The sequence below is a fragment of the Saccopteryx leptura genome, chromosome 3 (assembly GCF_036850995.1).
Source record: "Saccopteryx leptura isolate mSacLep1 chromosome 3, mSacLep1_pri_phased_curated, whole genome shotgun sequence".
In the NCBI taxonomy this organism is placed as follows: Eukaryota; Metazoa; Chordata; class Mammalia; order Chiroptera; family Emballonuridae; genus Saccopteryx; species Saccopteryx leptura.
The window spans coordinates 111,135,674-111,160,981 of record NC_089505.1 but is presented as its reverse complement, the minus strand read 5'-3'; the positions used below and the strand labels follow the sequence as shown (position 1 = coordinate 111,160,981).

Sequence of the window (25,308 nt, the reverse complement as noted above, 5' to 3'; positions counted from 1 at the left end):
GCATGGTCTGGAAACACCAAAGTTGACAGTTTATTCCATCCATAATCAAGCCAATGTTAAAAATGACAAAAGACAAAGACTTCAAACAGCTGGTATGGGTAGTCATATGGTCATTAAACAATTACCTTCTTTCTCTTGCGAACTCAGAATCTGGCTTTATGGCAGATTCAGAACATAAAATGCTTATTACATCTTCAAAACCTGTTCAAGAAGCAGCACACTCTGGTTACAAACCCAACCCTATACTTGATTCCAGGTTGAATGAGTCTGCCTCCTAAATGACACCATTATTCTGTGACCGGGTGCTCAATTTACATGAGAAGGATCAACATGCCACCTGTGCCTATGACACTTTCTACTTACACCAATGATATTTAAAGTCATGCTCTCATGCAACACAGAGATGCCTTGGGGCAAAATAACACCTCAACTGAGTTACCAGAGAATAAGACAGTAAAAATTTCAAACTGTGTAAGAAGAGTCTATAATAAAAAGAAGTCTCAGCTTGAGCCCAAGGTCTCTGCCTTGAGCAAGGGGTCACTGGCTCATCTGCAGCCCCCCAATCAAGGCACATATGAGAAAGCAATCAATGAATAACTAAGGTGTCACAACAAAGAATTGATGCTTCTCATCTCTCTCCCTTCCTGCCTATCTGTTCCTATCTGTCCCTCTGTCATCAAAAAAAATTAAATAACACAATTGTCAACCACTCGTTGCCTCTCCTTGAGAATGAATGTCCTTTTAGTAAAATATTTACTTGGCCTCTCAGGACTGGCTATTCCTTTCTTCTAAAAGTACTAACATAAAGATCCAAAACAACATACATGACAAAATTCTAAACATTTTACAAATTCTTCACTATGTTAACATTCATTGAATGCACCCTATGAATGACATCTTTGCTAGGCAGAATGTTGAAGCAAGAAAGATTATAGGCTTTCGAGTCACATAAAAACAAATCACTTTGACTCCTTTTTTTAGATTTTTTTTTTTTTACTTATTGATATTAGAGGGAGTGAGTGAGGGGAGATAGAGAAAGAGGGGGGCGCGGGGAGAGAGAGAGAGAGAGAAACATCCATCTGTTGCTCCACCCATCCATGCACTCATTGGTTGATTCTTGTCTGTGCCTTGACCTAGGATAAAACCAGCAACCTTGGAGTATGGGGTGCTGCTCTAATCAACTGAATTACCTGGCCAGCGCCATTTTGACTCTTTTAAATCTCAGTTTTCCAATCTATAAAATAGGAGTAACACTACCTAATAAACTGTTGCAACAATTAAATGAGAAAAACATCTAAATTACAGTACAGTTCCTAGTAATATAGCAAGCACTCAAATAATAGTAATAACTGTTAATTTCCTTCACTGGGCACTGTAGAGAGCACAAAGATGAGTCAGAAAAATCTGTGCACTTTCAGGTGCTTATAATGCACCAGAGGAGTTTATGCTGGGTATTTTATTATTCTATTGAGAACTTGGTTAATACAACTTCTAACCTACACTTACAACTTTTATGAGTCTACTTCTAAATCTCACTGAAATGATCAATTTTATAAAATATAATTGTGACTTGAAGCGCTAAGCAAATAAAGAGAAAGTTCATTATCATTACACCATGTATAGGGTGTAGAGCCTTGAGGCAGTATAACTGGCTTTAATCAAAGATCTGGAGACTCATGATTAAGACACCATTCTGTCTGTCTGCCTCCCCGTTTCCAACTTCAGAAAAATACAAAAAAAAAAAAAAAAAAAGTGAATGGTACACTGAGCAGGCGGTGGTACAGTGGATAGAGCATCGGACTGGGATGCCAAGGACCCAGGTTTGAGACTCCAAGGTCGCCAGCTTGAGTGCGGCTCATCTGGTTTGAGCAAAGCTCACCAGCTTGGACCCAAGGTTGCTGGCTCGAGCAAGGGGTTACTCGGTCTGCTGAAGGCCTGCGGTCAAGGCACATATGAAAAAGCAATCAATGAACAACTAAGGTGTTGCAATGTGCAACGAAAAACTAATGATTGATGCTTCTCATCTCTCTGTTCCTGTCTATCTGTCCCTGTCTATTCCTCTCTCTGACTCTCTCTCTGTAAAAAAAAAAGAAAAAAAGTGAATGGAACATTCAAAGTCTATCTTCTATAACAGCTTTGTTTTACTAAAAAAATTTTCATCCAAAATAGTAATTTGAATAACAGCCCATTTAACCCAGGTCATCAGACCAGGATAACCTACTTCTAGATGAATCACATTTGCTTTCATCTGTAAACAAGCAACAGGAAACAGACCAAATCTGAAATCAGAAAATCTGTCACAAATATGACCATTTCATGCTGGAGAATGCACTCAAGTCCTACATTCACCTTTAGAAATTTATTCTCCCTCCTCCCTCTCCCTCTTTTTAAATTACAAATCCGTAGTAGCTACATACTAATTTTTTTTTTTTTTTGTATTTTTCTGAAGCTGGAAACGGGGAGAGACAGTCAGACTCCCGCATGCGCTCGACTGGGATCCACCCGGCACGCCCACCAGGGGGCGATGCTCTGCCCCTCCAGGGCGTAGCTCTGTTGCTACCAGAGCCACTCTAGCGCCTGGGGCAGAGGCCAAGGAGCCATCCCCAGTGCCCGGGCCATCTCTGCTCCAATGGGAGCCTCGCTGCAGGAGGGGAAGAGAGAGACAGAGAGGAAGGAGAGGGGGAGGGGTGGAGAAGCAGATGGGCGCTTCTCCTGTGTGCCCTGGCCGGGAATCGAACCCAGGACCCCTTGCACGCCAGGCCAATGCTCTACCACTGAGCCAACCGGCCAGGGCCCATACTAGATTTTTTAAAGATTTTATTTACTGATTTTACAGAGAGGAGGGGGTAGTGAAGCAAGAAGAATCAACTCAGTTGCTTCACTTTAGTTGCTCAATGATTGCTTGTCATGTGTGCCTAGACAGGGCAAGCCCAGGGCTTCTAGTGACCTCAGCATTCTAGGTTGACACTTTAGCCACTGTGCCACCACGGGCCAGGCAACTGCAGACTAAATTTGACATGAAAGTCAAAACTACTTCTCAGAGTACTGTCAAATTAAACTTATTTTCAACCAAATTTATTATTAGAAATAATCTTATCAGCAATTTTGAAAATTTATCCAAATGTCCATGTTCTCTGGTTCTGCTAATTCTAGAAAATAAATTTTCAGTTGCTTTGCTAATGAAAATTTGCAGCACAAATGTTAACACAACAGCAAGTTACAAATAGGGAAACATAAGCCTCTTCTTCCCACAAAATACCAAATCCCAAAACCACCCAGCCACTCCCAATCAGAGGGTTCCTCACAAAATGCATCTTATTTCCAGAGCATTTATAAGCACTTTAACAGATCACCAGAATCGGCCCTATATTCCTAAGTTTAACCAAGAAAATAGATTGCTATAAAACCTAATATTGCCTGACCAGGCAGTGGTGCAGTGGATAGAGCGCTGAACTGGGATGCAGAGGACCCAGGTTTGAGACCCTGAGGTCACCAGCTTGAGTGTGGGCTCATCTGGTTTGAGCAAAGCTCACCAGCTTGGTCCCAAGGTCGCTGACCCGAGCAAGGAATTACTCGGTCTGCTGAAGGCCCACGGTCAAGGCACATATGAGAAAGCAAACAATGAACAACTAAGGTGTCGCAAGGAAAAACTGATGATTGATGCTTCTCATCTCTCTCCGTTCCTGTCTGTCTATCCCTATCTGTCCCTCTCTCTGACTCTCTGTCTCTGTAAAAAAACAAACAAAAAAAAAACCCTAATATAATCACAAATCTCATTTACTAAAGAGAACTACTGTCATTTGTCAAAGTGATGTGTGTGTGTGTGTGTGAGAGAGAGAGAGACAAAGACAGAGAGAGGGATAGATAGGGGCAGACAGGAAGGAAGATGAGATGAGAAGCATCAATTCTTCGTTGCAGCTCCTTAGTCCCCTTAGTTGTTCACTGATTGCTTTCTCATATATGCCTTGGGGAGGGGGGGCTACAACAGAGCGAGTAACCCCTTGCTCAAGCCAGAGATCTTTGGGCTCAAGCCAGCAAACCAGCGCACAGGCCTGATGAGCCCACGCTCAAGTCAGTGACCTCGGAGTTTCGAACCTGGGTCCTCTGCGTCCCAGTCCGATGCTCTATCCACTGCGCCAACACCTGGTCAAGTCAAAGTGATTCTTTAAAATGGAGTTTTCCAGCTAAGATTTAATTCAGCTGTTTGACTCATTCTATTCTCAATTTAGCAATCCTGCTATTTCCAGTAAATACGGTTTTACATTAATATTTTTTCCAATTTCTCATAAAGACAAGCCTAGCAAAAAGGTATAAAAGCCACTATACAAAAGTACATAGGTAGAAAAGCCACAGTACAAAGCCCCAAAACAAGTCAGGACTTTAGATTCAGACTATTAATGAACACTAAAATCAATCTTATGGCCCTTGCCGGATAGCTCAGTTGGTTGGAGCAAAGTCCCCCATACACCAAGTTTGCGGGTTCTATCCCCAGTCATGGTGCATATAAGAGTCAACCAATGACGTCAGCCTAGCGTGCGGAGGACCCGGGTTCGATTCCCGGCCAGGGCACACAGGAGAAGCGCCCATTTGCTTCTCTACCCCTCCGCCGCGCTTTCCTCTCTGTCTCTCTCTCTTCCCCTCCCGCAGCCAAGGCTCCATTGGAGCAAAGATGGCCCGGGCGCTGGGGATGGCTCTGTGGCCTCTGCCTCAGGCGCTAGAGTGGCTCTGGTCACAACATGGCGACGCCCAGGATGGGCAGAGCATTGCCCCCTGGTGGGCAGAGCATCGCCCCATGGTGGGCGTGCCGGGTGGATCCTGGTCGGGCGCATGCGGGAGTCTGTCTGACTGTCTCTCTCCCTGTTTCCAGCTTCAGAAAAATGCAAAAAAAAAAAAAAAAAAAGTCAACCAATGAATGCATAAAGAAATGGAACAACAACCTGACCAGTGGTGACACAGTGGATAGAGCACTGACCTGTGACAAGGGTCACAGGTACAAAACCCCAAGGTTGCCGGCTTGAATGCAGGCTCACCAACTTGAGTGCAGTGTCGCTAGCTTGAACACAGGATCACAGATATAATCCCATGGTCACTGCCTTGAGCAAGGAGTTACTGGTTTGGCTGGAGCCCCCAGTCAAGACACGTATGAGAAAGCAATCAATGAACAACTAAGAAGTGACTCAACTACAAGTTGATGCTTCTCATCTTCTTTCCTTCCTGTCTCTCTTTAAAAAAGAAAAAAAATGGAAAAACAAATCAATGTCTCTCTCTCAAATCATTAAAAAAATAATAAAACCAATCAAATGAAGTAAAACTAGACCCCATCTCACATCACAGACAAAAATAAACTCCAACTGGACTAACCACAAGCAAATTAACAAATATTAAATGTGAAAAGCTTTATTATTTTTTTATTATTTTGAGAGACAGAAAGAGAGAAACATCTGTTTGTTGGTCCACTTATTTCTGGATTCATTAGTTGATTCTTATATGTATCCTGCCCAGAGATCAAACCCACAGCCTTGGCATTTTGGGATGACACTCTAACCAACTGAGCTACTAGGCCAGGGCTCAAAAGTCTTCTAATCAGACATGCAGCAACTTCTCTTTGCTGGGCTTTCCATCTTCTGAAACAAGCCAGCTATGCAGTTATGGCATTCCAGATGCTCAAGAGCAAATCAGGCAGAACAAAAATGAGGACACAGCACAAATGCCAGCTAAAAGGCAGGGGCAGGGGTCAGATCAATAACATCATGCTTTCTAAAGGCCCTTGGATTTCTTCAGTTAGGAAAGAAAATAATTCAATGTTTTGGGTCGCCCGCCCTACTTCCTGCTCCATCTCTCTCTTCTAAAGTTAACTTAAAAATATATATATATATATATATATTACAAAATACTAGGGAAATATGGAATCAAGACAAAATATTTCAATGGTGATATACTATTAAGACAGTAGAATAGGCCCTGGCCGGTTGGCTCAGTGGTAGAGCATCAGCCTGGCGTGCAGAGGTCCCGGGTTCGATTCCCGGCCAGGACACACAGGAGAAGCACCCATCTGCTTCTCCACCCCTCCCCCTCTCCTTCCTCTCTGTCTCTCTCTTCCCCTCCCACAGCGAGGCTCCATTGGAGCAAAGATGGCCCGGGCGCTGGGGATGGCTCCTTGGCCTCTGCCCCAGGCGCTAGAGTGGCTCTGGTCACGACAGAGCGAGGCCCCGGAGGGGCAGAGCATCGCCCCCTGGTGGGCGTGCCGGGTGGATCCCGGTCGGGCGCATGCAGGAGTCTGTCTGACTGTCTCCCCGTTTCCAGCTTCAGAAAAATACAAAAAAAAAAAAAAAAAAAAAGACAGTAGAATAAATGTAAGCGGGTACATTAAAGACCTGTATCATATACCTAGAACAGGGACAACAAACTCAAATACCTACAGACAAGTAATATAAAGGCTTAAAATGATAATACCTACAGACAAGTAATATAAAGGCTTAAAATGATAAGTATCAACTAACATTTTGCCCCATGTCAGGGATACATATCAAGCTGTCTGTGCTCAGGTCTGCAACAAACCAGCATGAACACGCCCCAACAAAAGATGGTGGCTGCAAAGCCCAAACACAGGTCCGCGCTGCCAGATCCTATTTTTTTTTCTTTTTTTTCTTTTTTTCTTTCATTTTTCTGAAGCTGGAAACAGGGAGAGACAGTCAGACAGACTCCCGCATGCGCCGACCGGGATCCACCCGGCACGCCCACCAGGGGCAACGCTCTGCCCACCAGGGGGCGATGCTCTGCCCATCCTGGGCGTCGCCATGTTGCGACCAGAGCCACTCTAGCGCCTGAGGCAGAGGCCACAGAGCCATCCCCAGCGCACGGCCATCTTTGCTCCAATGGAGCCTTGGCTGCGGGAGGGGAAGAGAGAGACAGAGAGGAAAGCGCGGCGGAGGGGTGGAGAAGCAAATGGGCGCTTCTCCTGTGTGCCCCGGCCGGGAATCGAACCCGGGTCCTCCGCACGCTAGGCCGACGCTCTACCGCTCAGCCAACCGGCCAGGGCGCCAGATCCTATTTTACAAAAGCAGCCTAAATCCAAACTTTTACATAAAATGTTTTTTTATTTATTTATTTGGGAGGGAGGGAGAGAGAAAGGGGGAGGAGCAGGAAGTATCAACTCTCATATGTGCCTTGACCAGGCAAGCCCAGGGTTTTGAACCAGCAACCTCAGTGTTTTAGGTTGATGCTTTATCACTGTGCCACCACAGGTCAGGTGAAATCTCTCTTAATGTTGATAACTACTTCAAATAGCACTGTATTAGCCAAACAAGAAAATTATCTTACTCTTCACACACTAAAGCGCTCCATTTCTTCCACTAAACTTGGAACTGTGAACTAAACGCAATGGAAGATAACATTACAAATTTTATGTGAAACTGAATTCATCAATATTCAAATTCCTCACTATGTTTATCAGCGCATACTTCCAGACAAAAAGAAACTAAAAAATTACTTCTATAGCATGACATTTAAGCTTACTTAAAAAAACAAAAAAAGAAAAACTTCCCCTGAAAGATGAAGAAAGTCAATCTTTTAGAAAAGATACTCATGATTCATTTTCTCTTTCTTTTCCTTTTTTTTTTTTTTTTTTTTTTTGAGAGAGACTGAGACAGGAAGGGAGAAAGATGAGAAGTATCAACTTGTTGTTGAGGCACTTTAGCTGTTCACTGATTGCTTCTCATATGTGCTTTGATGGGGATAGGGAGGTGATGGGGGGGGGAGCCCACAGTGGTGGTGGGAGGGTGTGTGGCTCAAGCTGGCTACCTCAGGATTTCGAACCTGGGACTTCAGCACCCAAGTCTACCCTCTATCCCAGGGGTCGGGAATCTATGGCTTGCGAGCCAGATGTGGCTCTTTTGATGGCTGCATCTGGCTCGCAGACAAATCTTTAATAAAAATAACGTTAAAAATATAAAACATTCTCATGTATTACACTCCATTCATTTCCTACAGCTCATGTTCATGGTTGTGGGTGGCTGGAGCCAATCACAGCTATACTCCGGGACACAACACCAAATTTTGATTGGATAATGCATAACGTACACGGGTCATTGTATGGCTCCCACGAAATTACATTTTAACATATGTGGTGTTCATGGCTCTCTCAGCCAAAAAGGTTCCCGACCCCTGCTCTATCCACTGCACCACCACCAGGTAAGGCATGATTCTTATCTACTCTCCTGGTAAACTGTGGGCAATTAGTTTTTTTTTTTAATTATTTATTTATTTATTCATTATTTTTTTAGAGAGGAGAGAGAGAGGGAGAGAGAGACAGAGAGGGAGAGAGAGGAGAGAGAGACAGAGAGAGAGAAGGGGGGAGGAGCTGGAAGCATCAACTCCCATATGTGCCTTGACCAGGCAAGCCCAGGGTTTCGAACCGGCAACCTCAGCATTTCCAGGTCGACGCTTTATCCACTGCGCCACCACAGGTCAGGCTCCAATTAGTTTTTTATGGATTATAAACCTACATTAAACACTCTAGAGCCCTGGCCGGATGGCTCAGTGGTAGAACGTCAGCCTGGCGTGCAGGAGTCCTGGGTTCAATTCCCGGCCAGGGCACACAGGAGAAGCGCCCATCTGCTTCTCCACCCCTCCCCCTCTCCTTCCTCTCTGTCTCTCTCTTCCCCTCCCGCAGCTGAGGCTCCATTGGAACAAAGTTGGCCCGGGTGCTGAGGATGGCTCTATGGCCTCTGCCTCAGGCGCTAGAATGGCTCTGTTGCAACAGAGCAACGCCCCAGATGGGCAGAGCATCATCCCCTGGTGGGCGTGCCGGGTGGATCCTGGTCGGGCGCATGCGGAGTCTGACTGCCTCCCCGTTTCCAACTTCAGAAAAATATATACCAAAAAAAAAAACAAACCACTCTAGAGCAGTAGTTAACACTGTAACACTAATGAATATGGTAACAACCCTTTCTTCGAAAACATGCACTCCCTCACAAAAATTTAGGAGTTCATGGGCACCCTGCAGCCCATGGACCTCAGATTAAGAACATCCTGTTCTAGCCTGACCACGTGGTAGAGCAGTGGATAGAGCGTTGGACTGGGATGCTGAAGACCCAGGTTCGAGACCCCGAGCTCACCAGCTTGAGCATGGGCTCATCTGGTTTGAGCAAAAGCTCACCAGCTTGGAATCAAGATCACTGGCTCGAGCAAGGGGTTTCTCAGTCTGCTGAAGGCCCATGGTCAAGGCACATATGAGACAGCAATCAATGAACTAAGGCGCCGCAATGCGCAACAAAAAACTAATGATTGATGCTTCTCATCTCTCTGTTCCTGTCTGTTTGTCCCTGTCTATCCCTCTCTCTGACTCTGTCTCTGGGGGAAAAAAATATATATCCTGTTCTAGCCCTGGCCAGTTGGCTCAGCAGTAGAGTGTCGGCCGGGCCTGTGGAGGTCCCGGTTTGATTACCAGCCAGGGCACACAGGAGAAGCATCCATCTGCTCCTCCACCCTTCCCCCTCCCCTTTCCCCTTCTCTCTCTTCCCCTCCCACAGCCAAGGCAAGGCTCCATTGGAGCAAAGTTGGCTCTGCAAAGAGGATGGCTCCATGGCCTCCGCCTCAGGCACTATGGCTCTGGTTGCAACAGAGCAACGCCCTAGATGGGCAGAGCATTGCCCCCTGGTGGGCATGCCAGGTGGATCTGGGGTCATAAGGGAGTGTCTGCCTCCTCACTTCTCATTTCAGGGGAAAAAAAAAAAGAATATCCTGTTCTAGCTCTGGCCAGGTAGTGCAGGTAGTTAGAGTCATGGTGATATGCCAAAGTTTCAGGTTCAATCTTTGGTCAGGGCACATACTGGGTCAATCAGTGACTGCATGAATGGGAAGAACAACAAACCAATGTTTCTCTCTAAAATCACTAATTTTTTTTTTAATTTTAATGAAAAGAATATCCTGCTCTAGAGATTTTTTTTCTTATTTATCGAATTAACGGGGAAGGGGAGGGGGAGGAAGGAGGGCAAAAGGTAGGGGAGAGGGTAGGAGGGAGGGAGAGAAACAATTTGTTGTTCCACTTATTTATGCATTCACTGGTTGATTCCTGTTTGTCCCCTGACCATAGATCAAAACCTGCAACCTTGATAATTGGGGATGATGTGCTAACCAACCGAGCAACCCCGCCAGGACCAGAAAACATTATAAATAACCAAGCAATCCCACCAGGATCAGAAAATATTAAACCTACGTAATCTCTAAACTCTCTGACCCTCTGTCTACTCCAAGAATACATCCTACTCCATCAATCTATTTCAGGGAACTACCATATCCAGCCTGGGCTAGTACACGGCCTCTTAACTGAAATCCCGCACCATCCATTTCCCACACTTCTGCAGTGTTTGGGGTTTTTTTTTGTAGTTTTCCAAAGTGAGAAGGGGGGGGGGGCATGGCAGATGGGCAGACTCCTCCATACGCCTGACTGGGATCCACCCGGCACGCCTACCAGGGGGCAATGCTCTGCCCCTCTGGGGCATTGCTCAGCAGCAACCAGAGCCATTCTAGCGCCTGAGGTGGAAGCCAAGGAGCCACCCTCAGCGCCCGGGCCAACTGTGCTCGAATGGAGCCTCAGCTGCAGGAGGGGAAGAGAGAGACAGAGAGGAAAGAGAGGGGAAGGGGTGGAGAAGCAGATGGGCGCTTCTCCTGTGTGCCCTGGCCAGGAATCGAACCCAGGACCTCCATACACTGGGCCAATGGTCTACCGCTAAGCCAACGAGCCAGGGCAAAAGTGGTTTTAAAATACAAATCAGCCTGACCTGTGGTGGCGCAGTGGATAAAGTGTCGACCTGGAAATGCTGAGGTTGCCGGTTCGAAACCCTGGGCTTGCCTGGTCAAGGCACATATGGGAGTTGATGCCTCCAGCTCCTCCCCCCTTCTCTCTCTCTCTCTCTCCCTCTGTCTCTCCTTCTCCTCTCTAAAATGAAAAAATAAATTTAAAAATTAAAAAATAAAATACAAATCAGATGGCAACTACTCAAGGTTTCAATGGCTTTCCTAAACAACCTTACCTCTCCATCTTCATCTCTTTTTTTTTTTAAGTGAGAGAAGGGGAGATAGACTCCCACACGCACCCAGATTGGGATCCACCCGGCAACCCTGTCTGGGGCTGATGCTCGAATCAACAAAGCTATCCTCAGTGCCAGGGGCCAACACTCAAATCAATTGAGCCACTGGTTGCGAGAGGGGAAGAGAGAGAGAAGGAGAAGAAGAAAAGCAGATCATTGCTTCTCACATATGCCCTTACCTGGGATCATGCCTGGGACGTCTGCAGCTGGGCCAACGCTCTATTCACTTAGCCAGCCGGCCAGGGTCTCCATCTTCATCTTTAACCACTCTTTTCACTATGTGTCAGGCACGCCTGACCCCTTTGCAGTTCTGAAAGCTTAATTCTTATCATCTTCAAGTTTAGGTACTTGTTCCCTCCACCTGGAACGCTCTCCCCTTGATATCCTACAAAACTGTCTCTGTACTCCCAATAAAAAGAACTTCTATGACCACCCTTAGGTCTCTTTTTTTAGTGTCTATTGGAGTCCCCTGCTTAATACATCCACATCACTTTTCTCAACTTGTAATTTAGTTGCTTATCTGTGTATCTTCTCCCACTGTACTGTAAATCCCAAAAGGCAAAAACCCCTCTGTGCTCCCACAGCCTAGCACAGGGGCTCGTAGATGATAGGTTCTCAGGCACTATTTGTTGAATCTATCAACCAGTCAAATACTGAATTTATCTCAGATGTTTACAGAATGAGTATGTGAAGCAATCCATCAAAATCTGAGAATATGGCCCTGGCCGGTTGGCTCAGTGGTAGAGCGTCAGCCTGGCATGCAGGAGTCCTGGGTTCAATTCCCGGCCAGGGCACATAGGAGAAGCGCCCATTTGCTTCTCCACCCCCCCTCCTTCCTCTGTCTCTCTCTTCCCCTCCCGCAGCCAAGGCTCCATTGGAGCAAAGATGGCCCGGGCGCTGGGGATGGCTCCTTGGCCTCTGCCCCAGGCGCTAGAGTGGCTCTGGTCGCGGCAGAGCGACGCCCCGGAGGGGCAGAGCATCGCCCCCTGGTGGGCAGAGCTTCGCCCCTGGTGGGCGTGCCGGGTGGATCCCGGTCGGGCGCATGCGGGAGTCTGTCTGACTGTCTCTCCCCATTTCCAGCTTCAGAAAAATACAAAAAATAAATAAATAAAAATAAAAACATCAGTCTCCAAAACTGAAAAGCTTTCCCTCTTGTAAAAGGTTTAAAAAAAAAAAAAAAGAAAAAGAAACTGCCCTGGCCGATTAGCTTGGTTAGTTACAATAGTTAGAGCATTGTCCCAGATGTACAGTGATTGTAGGTTTGATCCCTGATCAGGGTACATACAAGAAGAGGTCAATGTTTCTCTCTCCCTCTCTCTAAAATTAATAAATAGACCTGTGGTGGCGCAGTGGATAAAGCGTCGACCTGGAAATGCTGAGGTCGCCAGTTCAAAACCCTGGGCTTGCCTGGTCAAGGCACATATGGGAGTTGATGCTTCCAGCTCCTCCCCCCTGTCTCTCTCTCCTCTCTGTCTCTCTCTGTCCTCTCTAAAATGAATAGATAAAAGTAAAATTAATAAATAAATGTTCTTTTTTTTAATGGAACAGTATTGGACATAAAGATTTTCTGTTAACATTTCTTATAGAAACTCCAACTCACCCCCCTTCTACAAAATACAATCAAGCCTAAACAGCTGCAGAAAAAGTTTTTGATATTGCTAAAGTGGGTACATTAGTTCATAAAACACACTTTCCAGTGAAGAAGCAAGCTCAATTCGCTCCACAAGTTGTTCATGGCAGCAACTGTTTATGGATCTTTAATATAAATGTCTACATATAATACATACAAAACTGTCTAGGTACTATGTAGGACTGACAACAGAGTATTTTCACAAACAAAAGAAAGGGTCAGTTGAAGGGGAATGAAAATGATGGTGCAACACATGCCTTTCCACTAGGGACCCACAATCTAGAAATCCTACAAATGATGGTGATAACAACAGTTTTTAATACACGTCAGGTAATGAACTACGAGGTTTCCAATTTAATCTTACTTAATCATAATAATCCTATAAAGCAGTTACTGTTATAGCTGTTTTGCAGATAAGGTAACGGAGATACCTAAAAATGAAGCCCCCTGACCTAAAATCCAAAGCTAGCCGGGTAGCTCAGTTGGTTGGTTACATCGGCCGAAGTGCAAAGGTTACCTAATCGATGTTCCTGTCTCTCTCTCCCTTCCTCTCTCGCTAAAATCAATAAATAATCATTAAAAAAAAAAAAAAGCTAGCAGTGCCAAATTTTGAATTCAGGCAAGCTGGATCCAGGATCCTTCTATTCTGCTGCTAGCAGAAGCTTCACTGGCTCTCTCTCTCCCGCCAGGCTCTACCACACTCTCAGAGGCTTTTCTTTCTATCCAATTAACAACCTCCCTGTAAACACTGTACTACCACTGATGGCTTCCAACTTCTGGGCGCCAGCGCTCCTCGCCAGCTCCGACCGCCATGCTCCTCCCCTAAGATTTAGAAAAGCAAATAAAGCTGATAAAAAGTTGTTTAGAAAGGCAAGAAAATTGCCTCATATAAGCAGAACCCACGCCGATTATCATTGGAATGCAAGTCGGTCTCACCTCCAGCCCAAGAAACTGAAACAAAAATGGGGGCACACATGTTCCCAAGGCAGATAAATTTGGACCATGCCTTCTCTGGCCACACGGCAAAAAGGACGCAAGAGTGCCAGCCACATGCGCCCTAGGGGAAGACAGAACCAGGCCAATGGAGACTATACGTGTTGGAGGAGGGCGGGGGGTTGGGGGGAGGCACTCAAGAGTTCCGGAGAAAGGAGAAACCTAAATAATGAGGTAACCGGGTTCATACAACTAACGAGGAAGAGGCAGGAGATAGGGGGCTGCTCCCCGGCAGCCTTCAACGAGGAGAGAGAAAGAAGGGTAGAAGCTGCTAGGGAGAAAAGGCAGCCCTGAGAGTCGGGAACTAGGCCGAAGCGAGGGGAAACCCAGTAGGGCGGGGAAGGGGAGGAGTCGGAGGGAGCGGGGCCCGCTCAGAGGAGGCCAGGGGGTAGGCTCGGCGTCAGGCGGCCTGGGGACCCTGACCCAGCCGCCGCGGCGAAAAGATAAAAGACGAAATGACTGGAGCCGGCCTAGCTGTCCGGTTCCCTAGAGGTCCTCACTCACCTCGGCCCACCGCAGCGATCGCAGCTGCAGCCTCGCAACGGCACAACCGGCCCGAACCTCGCCCCCGCCCGACAGCGCGCCCCGCGTCTCCGCTCTCCGACGGCAGCAGCGAAAACGTCGCCGCGCTCCCTCCTGGGAAATGTAGTCGCAGACCCGTCTTTCTTTGCCAACTTGACGGTGTAGTGAACTACGTTTCCCACAAGACAGGTCGAGTGTTGGGCCCGCCGTTTTGCGTCACGCGCCAGGTAGTCGGCAGTCACGTGTTGCTCCGTTGCATTCCCCTCCCCCAGCCTGGTTGGCCAAGGGAAGAAGGAGGGAGGTGGACGGAAGGGGCGGAGGTGTTGCTGACGCCACTGCCCCCACCATTTTGGAACCAGCCGAGAGGAAGGACCCGGGTCCCACCCACTGGCGGCCTGCTTTGGCTGTGAAAAGTCTCTGAATTGATAATCCAGTCTCCTGGTTTTCTGTCTATACCGGGCCACGTCTCGCTTTGTGACCTTGAGCAAATCGTCTCCGGTTGTTGAGCTTGTTTCCTCCCTTATGAAATGAAATTCGTAACTTCTACCCCCCCCAGGCTTCTTGCAAGGCTTAGACAAACTTACGGCCATGAGAGCGTCTAGTACCCTGAAAGCGCAACTCAAAATGGAGTTTTGTTGTGATAGTGATCTCGGGGGATCCAGGAGCGCGCATTGTCAAAGCTCTCTCCAGCCTCATCTCCCGCCACCGCTCCTCCTCCCCAGCCCCGCCTTCAATAACAATGGGAGCATAGGAAGAGGTTTTCCGAAAGTGGGTCCTGTAAAGCTTCTTAAAATGGGCAACACTCATCTGTTGAACCAGTTTCCTTGGGAGTGTAGCCTTGGAATCTACATTATAAACAGACGTCTCCCGAGGTTCTTACGCACATGCAAGTTTGTGAACCACTGCACTTATCAGGGTTTTGCACGGGCCGATTTCCCAACCGTTAAAGACTAGGCTCAGATGTCACCTCTTCTGTGAAGCCTTCCAAGTGGACTAGCTCCTTCTTGTCTCTGTACTCTTATTGTACCTTTGCACTTTATTCCGTATCAGGGCCAGTGTTGGTCTTCCCCACCAGATGTCAACTCTGAAAACAGAGATCAGTTTTGATAGGTTTCTGCATCCCCAAGGCAAAGTAAATATGGATAAATATTGAAAGAATCTACTGTTCTTTGAGGGGGGGGGGGAGCTCACCAAGCTTAATTCAAGTCTCAGACCCTGCCACATCAAATAAAATACACTCTGCTGGGCCTGACCTGTGGTGGCGCAGTGGATAAAGCGTTGACCTGGAAATGCTGAGGTCGCAGGTTCAAAACCCTGGGCTTGCCTGGTCAAGGCACATATGGGAGTTGATGCTTCCAGCTCCTTCCCCCTTCTTTCTCTCCCTCTCTGTCTCTCTCTCTCTCCCTCTCTCTCTCCTCTCTTAAAAAAAAAATTTTTTAAAAAAGGATAATAAAATAAAATACACTCTGCTGAATCTTGTTAAGTTCGGGTCCAGGGCCCCTAACAAAAGCCTCAACTAGACTTGATTGAACTTTAGGTGATTGAGCACCAGAACAGGTCCCGTAACTCTCCACCTGAGCAATCCTGATATCTTACCTCCTCTGGACCCTCGGACATCCTTCCAGTTAGTCTCTTCCCCTTCACTTCTCAGAACCAACCCCCCTTTCCCATTGTTTAACTATCACTGGTAACGGAAGTTTTCACGCTGGGACTGGAAGTGCCGCCAACCCCTGTCCCATGTAGGCTAAAGCTTCTCATCTTCTTGCTACTGACGCCACTAGGGTCTCAGGCCATCTGATTGCAGATGCATACATAAATTTCTTATAAAACTCATCAGGCCTTGGTCTGACCAGGCGGTGATGCAGTGGATAGAGCGTCAGACTGGGATATGGAAGACCCAGGTTCAAGACCCCGAAGTCGCCAGCTTGAGCGCAGGCTCATCTGGTTTGAGCGAGGCTCACCAGCTTGAGCCCAAGGTCGCTGGCTCAAGCAAGGGGTAACTCAGTCTGCAGTACCCCTGCCCCTGTCAAGGCACACATGAGAAAGCAATCAATGAACAACTAAGGAGCGGCAACGAAGAATTGATGTTTCTTATCTCTCTCCCTTCCTGTCTGTCTGTCCCTATCTGTCCTTCTCTCTGACTCTCTCTGTCTCTGCCACAAAACAAAACAAAACAAAACAAAACAAAAAAAAACCACTCATCAGGCCGTGTTTGGCCCTCCTTTGGCGACCTAAGAAATCTCAGATCTTTTCTTAACTCTCTCCCACCTCTGCCCCTTCCCTGGCCCAGAAATTTACCCTACAGTTCCAGCCTCTTCCTTCTCCTCTCCTCATTCAGCCTTTTTCCCTGAGTGACCTCTCTCCTTAACTAATGTGGCATACTCAGGTAGTTTTTATATGTCTTTTATGCATTTTACACTGTATCTACATCTTAGCATCAACTCAGTTCCAGATGTTTGAGAATCACCATACGCTTGAGTTCCCACTGTTATCTCAAACTAAACCTACCAAAAATAGAACTCTTCTTCCTCCAATATGGCATTACCTAGTTAATTGTGGAGTTCTTTTTTTTTTTTTTTTTTGTATTTTTCTGAAGCTGGAAACGGGGAGAGACAGTCAGACAGACTCCCGCATGCACCCGACCGGGATCCACCCGGCACGCCCACCAGGGGGCGACGCTCTGCCCCTCCGGGGCGTCGCTCTGCGGAGACCAGAGCCACTCTAGTGCCTGGGGCAGAGGCCAAGGAGCCATCCCCAGCGCCCGGGCCATCTTTGCTCCAATGGAGCCTTGGCTGCGGGAGGGGAAGAGAGAGACAGAGAGGAAGGAGGAGGGGGTGGAGAAGCAAATGGGCGCTTCTCCTGTGTGCCCTGGCCGGGAATCAAACCTGGGTTCCCCGCACGCCAGGCCGACGCTCTACCGCTGAGCCAACCTGCCAGGGCCTTTAATTGTGGAGTTCTTTACATGTTTGTATTCTCCACTAAGTTTTGAGCTCCTCTCAAGAAAAAGAACACCTATCACTCCATTCGCTTATTGAGCAACTAGTATGAGCAAAGCCCTGTATTAGAAGCCCAGGAGAGAAACAGTAAACAAAAAAAATGTGGCCTGACCAGTGGTGGCACAGTGGATAAAGTGTTGAGCTGGGATGCTGAAGTTCCTGGTTCATAACCTCAAGGCTGAGCATGGGATCCTTGACATGATCCCAAGGTTGCTGACTTGAGCCCAAAAATCACTGGCTTGAGCCCAAGGACACTGGCTTGAACAAGGAGTCATGGCTTTGCTTGAACTCCTCCCTCTCACCATCAAGGCATATACAAGAAACAATCAGTGAACAACTAAAGTGAAGCAACTACAAGTTGATGCTTCTCACTCTCTCCTCCCCCCCCATTCTCTCTCACCCTTTTTGTCTCTCCCTCTCAAAAAAAATAATAATAGAAGACTAATATTTCATGACATGTGAAAAGTATACATGGAATTCAAAGTTCAGTGTCCACAAATGTGTTCATGTGACTGCTATAATGCAAAGTAGCTGTGATACTCCTTCCCTGGCCTGATAGTTCAGTTGGTTAGAGCAGTGGTCCCCAACCCCCGGGCCGCGGACCAGTACCAGTCCGTGGGCCATTTGGTACCAGTCCACAGAGAAAGAATAAATAACTTACATTATTTCTGTTTTATTTATATTTAAGTCTGAACGATGTTTTATTTTTAAAAAATGATCAGATTTCCTCTGTTACATCCATCTAAGACTCACTCTTGATGCTTGTCTCTTAAGTTCGACAATTATATTTAAAAATACCAGTTTTTATGCCGGTCACATAATTTTATTTTGTGCATTTATCCGTCCCACCCTAAAGGCCGGTCCGTGAAAATATTTTCTGACATTAAACCGGTCCGTGGCTCAAAAAAGGTTGGAGACCACTGGGTTAGAGCATCATCTCAATACATGAAGGCTGTGGGTTTGATTCCTGGTCAGGGAACACAGAAACAGATCAATGTTTCTGTCTGTCTGTCTCTTTCTCTCTCTCTCTTCCTCTCTCTCTCTAAAATCAATCAATAAATTAAAAAATAAAAAAGTGGCCCTGGCTGGTTGGCTCAGTGGTAGAGCGTCGGCCTGGCGTGCAGAAGTCCCAGGTTCGATTCCCGGCCAGGGCACACAGGAGAAGCGCCCATCTGCTTCTCCACCCCTCCCCCTCTCCTTCCTCTCTGTCTCTCTCTTCCCCTCCCACAGCCAAGGCTCCATTGGAGCAAAGATGGCCTGGGAGCTGGAGATGGCTCCATGGCCTCTGCCTCAGGCTCTAGAGTGGCTCTGGTCGCAACAGAGTGATGCCCCAGATGGACAGAGCATCGCCCCCTGGTGGGCGTGCCGGGTGGATTCCAGTCAGGCGCATGCGGGAGTCTGTCTGACTGCCTCCCTGTTTCCAGCTTCAGAAAAATACCAAAAAATAATAATAATAATAAATAAATAAATAAAATAAAAAATAAAAAAGTATCTGTGCCCCGGTCAGTTTGCTTAGTGGATAGAGCGTCAGCCTGGTGCGTGGATGTCCCAGTTTCAATTCCCAGTCAGGGCACACAGGAGAAGCAACCATCTGTTTCTCTTCCCTTCCTCTCCTACCTCTCTCCCTCTTTTCCTTCCACAACCAGTGTCTCAACTGGTTCAAGCATCGGCCCAGATGCTGACGATTGCTGGGTTGGGTTGAACATAAAATAGGCACTAAAAATGTTTCTGTCTGTCAGGCACTAAAAATAGCTTGGTTGACAAGCATCAGCCCCAGATGGGGGTTGCCAGGTGGATCCCACCCAGTCAAGGCACATGTAGGAATCTCTCTCCTATCTCTCTTCTCTTTTTTTTTATTTTTTTATTTTTATATTTTGTATTTTTCTGAAGTTGGAAACAGGGAGGCAGTCAGACAGACTCCCGCATGCGCCTGACTGGGATCCACCCGGCACACCCACCAGGGGGCCATGCTCTGCCCATCTGGGGCATCGCTCTGGTGCAACCAGAGCCATTCTAGCGCCTGAGGCAGAGGCCACAGAGCCATCCTCAGCACCGGGCCAGCTTTGCTCCAATGGAGCCTTGGCTGCAGGAGGGGAAGAGAGAGATAGAGAGGAAGAAGAGGGGGAGGGGTGGAGAAGCAGATGGGCGCTTCTCCTATGTGCCCTGGCCGGGAATCGAACCTGGGACTTCTGCACGCCAGGCCGACGCTCTACCACTGAGCCAACTGGCCAGGGCCTTTCTTTTTTTTTTAAGTAGTTGTGATACCCTATGATCTACAAAGCCTAAAATATTCACTATCTGCACTTTACAGAAAAGGTTTGCTGACTCTTGGCACAGAATCTGGAGGTTTTGACTTAGGCTGGAGGTTTGAGGAGGCTTTCCTGAGGAAGTGACCCACAAACTTGTAGTTAATCAGGTCAAGAATTGGGGGAGAGCATTCCAGGCAGAAGGAACAACACATGGGAAAGCCCTCTGGTCTAAAAGAACCTGGCACATCCTAAATATTGTTAGTCCTGCCACTGACTCTAGAGGGTAATAGCAACTAAAGCACATGAGCCTGGTGAGGTCATAGGAGCCAGATCCTTCTGGGTCTGATAGTCCAGGTTGGGGATATTGGCTCTCACTCTGAGAGCAATGGAAAGCCATGGAAAGGTCTATAAGCAGGAGAGGGATTCAGATTTCTTTTTCTTTTTTTTCTTTTTCTTTTTTTTGTATTTTTCTGAAGTTGGAAACAGGGAGGCACTCAGACAGACTTCCACATGCGCCCGACCAGGATCCACCTGGCAAGCCCATCAAGGGGTGATGCTCTGCCCATCTGGAGCGTCGCTCTGTTGCAACCAGAGCCATTCTAGCACCTGAGGCAGAGGCCACAAAGCCATCCTCAGCGCCCGGGCCAACTTTGCTCCAATGGAGCCTTGGCTGCGGGAGGGGAAGAGAGAGACAGAGAGGAAGGAGAGGGGGAGGGGTGGAGAAGCAGATGGGCGCTTCTCCTGTGTGCCCTGGCCGGGAATCGAACCCGGGACTCCTGCACGCCAGGCCGACGCTCTACCACTGAGCCAACTAGCCAGGGCTTCAGATTTCTTTTTTTTTTTTTAAGGATTATTGTGGCACATTGTGAGACTAGATTAGGGCAAACTAGAATGAAAGTGGGGAGACCAATTAATAAAATATATGACAGTAGTTCAAATGAGAAGACACAGTGGCTTGATCTAGTGTGCTCTCAATGGCCATGAAAAGAAGTTGCCAGATTCAAAAGATGCTGAAAAGATATTTAGGACATCAAATCTACTGAACTCAGTGATTGACTGGATGAAGTAAACCCTCAGGTTTTTGGCTTGAGCAGCTATGTGAGTAGAAATACTATATTTCCTCCCTACCCCACTGTGCTTGCAAAAGTCTACCCACCCTCATCACAATGTACCGAAATCACCCATTATGTGCATTGCATTTGTCTCCTGCAGAGAGCCATCTTCTAGGTGGCAACAACCAGCTTGTTCTTGTCTTCCTAGGGCCCAGTGGTGGGCTGAGCACAGAATTGGCAATAGTAAATGCATATGGACTTTTCTTAGTTCTTCTTTCTCTTTTTCTTATGTAGGCTCCTCTATCCTTCCAATCGCCTGGGGTCAAGATCTCAGAGGAAAACTAAAGCAAAAACAAAAACACAAAATCTCAGAGGAATCTTGGCTTTCTCTTTCTGCTTCATTTGCCATATGGCATCAGTCTCAGAGTCAAATGTATGATTGAACATCTGTTGAATCTCCTACCACCCTATTTCAGGCCCTCTCATGTCTTAGCAAAGTAAAGTGGTTAGAACAGTGCCTGAGCCACAGTTAGTGGTTTATAAATGTTGGCTATGATTAGGAGTTCTTCCCTAGCCTCCCTGCCTTCTGCCTCTTTCCAACCAGGCCATCCTTTGGAAGGTAGGTAGAGTGCTATCGTTCAAGTACAATTCTGATGGTGTCACTCCCTGACTGCAGGGCTCTCAGGATCAAAACCTAAATCCCCAATGTGGTCTACAGGGGCCCACGTGGTCTAGCCTCTGATTAACTCTCCAGTTTTATCTTCACTTTCAAAGGTTCTCCACTGCCATCAGGATGAAGAGCAGGCTCAAGGCCTCCCACCATCCGGCCTCCATGACCTCCTCAGCCTCTGCTCCTTCATACACAGTGATCCAGGCCTGTGTGCTATTCTTAAATTTATTTTTATTTTTTATTTTTTACAGAGACAGAGAGTGAGTCAGAGAGAGGGATAGACAGGGACAGACAGACAGGAACGGAGAGAGATGAGAAGCATCAATCATTAGATTTTCATTGCGCGTTGCAACACCTTAGTTCATTGATTGCTTTCTCATAAGTGCCTTGACCGCTGGCCTTCAGCAGACCGAGTAACCCCTTGCTGGAGCCAGTGACCTTGGGTTCAAGCTGGTGGGCTTTTTGCTCAAACCAGATGAGCCCGTGCTCAAGCTGGCGACCTCGGGGTCTCAAACCTGGGTCCTCTGCATCCCAGTGCGACGCTCTATCCACTGTGCTACCGCCTGGTCAGGCCTGTGTGCTATTCTTGACCATACTCTGGGTTTCCTGCCTCCTCCTGCCAGCTCATGCCCTTCCTCCTCACTGGCCCCACCTATCAAAGGCTTAGCTCATCAGTTCAGGGGCTCCTTCAAGAGTACCCTAACCTATCTCCTGCATTTGTCAGATTCTCCCATACATTGTTGTGTTTTCTGCACATTCCTTCCTCCACTAACCTGGGAACAAATAGAGTGGCCATGTGTTGCTACTTAGCATCCTCCTCCTCAGCACTCCCATAATCCTTTGAGAAGCCTTCCCTACCCCACCCTGGCTGCAGAGTGAGCTGGTGACTCTGGCTGATCAGCACATTTCATTCCTTTGACCGCAGTGATTGACAGGTGGTTCAAACCAGGCAAGAATGAGCATCAAGGCCCTGGCCGGTTGGCTCAGCGGTAGAGCGTCGGCCTGGCGTGCGGGGGACCAGGGTTTAATTCCCAGCCAGGGCACATAGGAGAAGCGCCCATCTGCTTCTCCACCCCTCCCCCTATCCTTCCTCTCCGTCTCTCTCTTCCCCTCCTTCAGCCAAGGCTCCATTGGAGCAAAGTTGGCCCGGGTGCTGGGGATGGCTCCTTGGCCTCTGCTTCAGGCTCTGGTCTTGGCAGAGCGATGCCCCGGAGGGGCAGAGCATCGCCCCCTGGTGGGCAGAGCATCGCCCCCTGGTGGGCAGAGCATCGCCCCTGGTGGGCGTGCCGGGTGGATCCCGGTCGGGCGCATGCGGGAGTCTGTCTGACTGTCTCTCCCCGTTTCCAGCTTTAAAAAAAAAAAAAAAAAAAAAAAAAAGGCCCTGGCCGGTTGGCTCAGCGGTAGAGCGTCGGCCTGGCGTGCGGGGGGACCCGGGTTCGATTCCTGGCCAGGGCACATAGGAGAAGCGCCCATTTGCTTCTCCACCCCCGCCCCCTCCTTCCTCTCTGTCTCTCTCTTCCCCTCCCGCAGCCAAGGCTCCACTGGAGCAAAGATGGCCCGGGCGCTGGGGATGGCTCCTTGGCCTCTGCCCCAGGCGCTAGAGTGGCTCTGGTCGTGGCAGAGCGACGCCCCGGAGGGGCAGAGCATCGCCCCCTGGTGGGCAGAGCGTCGCCCCTGGTGGGCGCGCCGGGTGGATCCCGGTCGGGCGCATGCGGGAGTCTGTCTGACTGTCCCTCCCCGTTTCCAGCTTCAGAAAAATACAAAAAAAAAAAAAAAAAATTATTTAAAAAAAAAAAAAAAAAAAAAAAAAAAAAAAAGAATGAGCATCAACCCGGGACCTATGTTGGAACACTAAGAAAAGAACCCTGTCTTTTTTCTGGGATTGCTAAACCAAAAGAGTAGCAGCCTGGACTTGTTAATGGTCATCTTTGCCATTATTGGAGAGAGGCTTCCTGAGAATGAAGCTTAACACAGTTGGAAAGCAGAGCCATGGGTCGAGAAAGACATATCCCTAGCAATGCCATTGAGCCCTTGGATTCAGCCATGACTGAAGTTAGCAGCATCTCTGGGTTTTTCCATGCATGATCCAAAAAATGAATTCATTTGAGTTGGGTTTCCATCAGTTCTAGGCTAAAGTCATGTCTAGCAGAGAGAAATTGTTGGAGTTATCTATTATATACAAGAAGCTTTCAGGGTAGGAAGGAAGATGGGAAGGAGAATCAGAACAGACTAGGATCGGCATCGTATGTGACCTTCTAAACTTGAAGGGTCACCTGTGGAAAAGAGGAGCAGTTACCTTGGCTATTGCTCAGACCAACCAAAGTCACTTTGCCTCCATCCCTGCTTTGCAGGAGAACCAAACCAAACATTCTGGTCAAGTAACAGTCGGTCTGAACTCAGGAGAGGGTTGGGTAGGGGTTGATATGACTGGAGTGTGTATCATGTCCTATGTCCTCTGTGTTCTCCTGGCACAGAGACCGCCACAGAAGTTCTCAACATAAATAATATAAACTACTCAAGTCTTGATTAAATTCCTGCCTCATTTATGAGATAGGAAGGGATACAAACTATACAGATGAGATGTAACATAATCCCTGATCTCAGGGGTCTCCAGTAACCAACAGCCTCAGAGGCGCAGGGCAGGCTTCCCAGGGGGAAGCATCTGAGCTGGTTCTTGAAGAATGGAAGGGGTGTTGCAGGAAGAGGGCAAAGGGACGGAGATATGACAGGTCAACTCAAGGGAATGGTGTGCCCCCCTAAGGACATTTGTAAGGACTGTTCTGTGTGGCATCCCCACATCCATACACACATACACACACATCTCTGAGTAAACCAGAGGGCAGGGTTTCACTTAACTCTCTTCTATCCACTCACGTATGCCGATCAACTGAGACTGAGCCCTCAATGCCAGACACTTACAGAAGGAGAACAGGCCCACGGAATGGGTCCTGTGGGAAAGCAGGATGTAGCACCAACCAGCAGTCACTTCTCTTTCCCACGGTTGGCTCGGAGCAAGTTCCCCTAGCACTTTGGGTGGTCCCCTTTAGGGTACAGTAAATGTAACATGACTGATTCCTCTCGGACTCTGATTTGATAGCATGGGTCCAGCAAAGCCAGTTATTCCTAGGGAAGTCAGAGACAGGCCTCAGCGGACCACCACAGGCCCTGTTCCAGATTGGGATCCAGGCCTTAGACCCTGCCTCCCCTGCCCCTTCTTGCATCAGAAGCAGGAGCCTGGACCTCGATGATCTTACTCTCCCAAGCTGCTTTAGAACAGGGGACTTCTTCCCTGTTGACATATTTTATTTGCTCCTAAGACCTGCTTCTTTGAAATAGCGGCTTTTTCTCTCTTTCATTTAACTCAGTGGTTCTCAACGGGGCACAATTTTATCCCCCAGAGGACACTGGGCATGTCTGGAGACACTTTTGGTTGTCAGAACCTGAAGAGGAGGTGGAGGAAATGAGAGGGTGCTCCTGACATCTGGTGGGCAGAGGCCAAGGATGCTGCTAAAACATCCTACAATGCACAGGGTGGCTCCTGCAACAAATAATAATCCGGCCCAAAATAGCAGTAGTGCCGAGGTTCAAAAATTTTTTATCTGGGCCCTGGCCGGTTGGCTCAGTGGTAGAGCGTCGGCCTGGCGTGCAGGAGTCCCGGGTTCGATTCCCGGCCAGGGCACACAGGAGAGGCGCCCATCTGCTCCTCCACCCCTCCCCCTCTCCTTCCTCTCTGTCTCTCTTCCCCTCCCACAGCCAAGGCTCCATTGGAGCAAAAGATGGCCCGGGCGCTGGGGATGGCTCTGTGGCCTCTGCCTCAGGCGCTAGAATGGCTCTGGATGCAACAGAGCGAAGCTCCAGATGGGCAGAGCATCCCCCCTGGTGGGCGTGCCGGGTGGATCCCGGTCGGGCGCATGCGGGAGTCTGTCTGACTGCCTCCTCATTTCCAGCTTCGGAAAAATGAAAAAAAAAAAAAAAAATTTTTTTTTTTATCTGGGTTAGAGAGAAAAAGTTCAAAAACACTGAGCTTTAAAATATTCTTAGGCCCTGAATGAGTAGCTCAATTGGTTAGAGCATCCTCCTGATACACCAAGGTGGTGGGTTTGATC

At 47.9% G+C, this 25,308-nt stretch overlaps 1 protein-coding gene across 1 annotated transcript in view; it reads right to left on the bottom strand.

Moving 5' to 3' along the window:
* THRAP3 (thyroid hormone receptor associated protein 3) overlaps window positions 1-14,374 on the bottom strand; it is a 64,255-nt gene extending 49,881 nt beyond the window's left edge. Inside the window, exon 1 of the mRNA XM_066375871.1 lies at window positions 14,218-14,374. The gene's annotated coding sequence lies outside the window, so the exon portion shown is untranslated. The remainder of the gene's footprint in view (window positions 1-14,217) is intronic.
* Window positions 14,375-25,308: the final 10,934 nt, after the last annotated feature.